Consider the following 586-nt stretch of genomic DNA (forward strand, 5'->3'; position numbering starts at 1 on the left):
CTTGATATGGTTGGAGATGGGTGCTTTAAAATTGGTCAAATTATCTCATTTCACAAGTCCACATTGCCATTTGCAAACCATTTTTTTCTTTTCATTTCTTTTTCTTCATTTTTTTCTTTCTTTTCTCTTTTTCTTTCTTTTTTTTTTTTTTTTTCTCTGCGGGGGCTTGAAGTCAGGACCCTGCGCTTGCCAGGCAAGCAGTTATTCTACTGAGCTATCTCCCCAGGTCCCATAAAACAATTTTCTTCCTTACTACACTAGCGTTTTTGAAAATATGTTTCCTTGACAATTTTTGCCGCACCATATTGGCTTCTGGAAATTCAAATTATCTTTGAAGAATATTGCTTTACTATGTAATGAGAAGAAGATAACTTTCCATGTCATAAAAGTCTTTCTACCCATATATTTATTTCCATTGGAACAAAATCCAAAAGATGGATTTTTCTGGGGAGGTTTTTGTCCCCATTTGTTTTTCTTGCACTGAAGTCCAGACACTCCTCAAATAGTTAATGGATGGTTTTCTTTTGTAAGAACAGTGAAAATAACATGAATATAATGAATTATTTTCAAATAACTCTCACAGATC

This window comes from Octodon degus, unplaced genomic scaffold, assembly GCF_000260255.1.
Source record: "Octodon degus isolate 3935 unplaced genomic scaffold, OctDeg1.0 scaffold00342, whole genome shotgun sequence".
NCBI lineage: Eukaryota > Metazoa > Chordata > Mammalia > Rodentia > Octodontidae > Octodon > Octodon degus.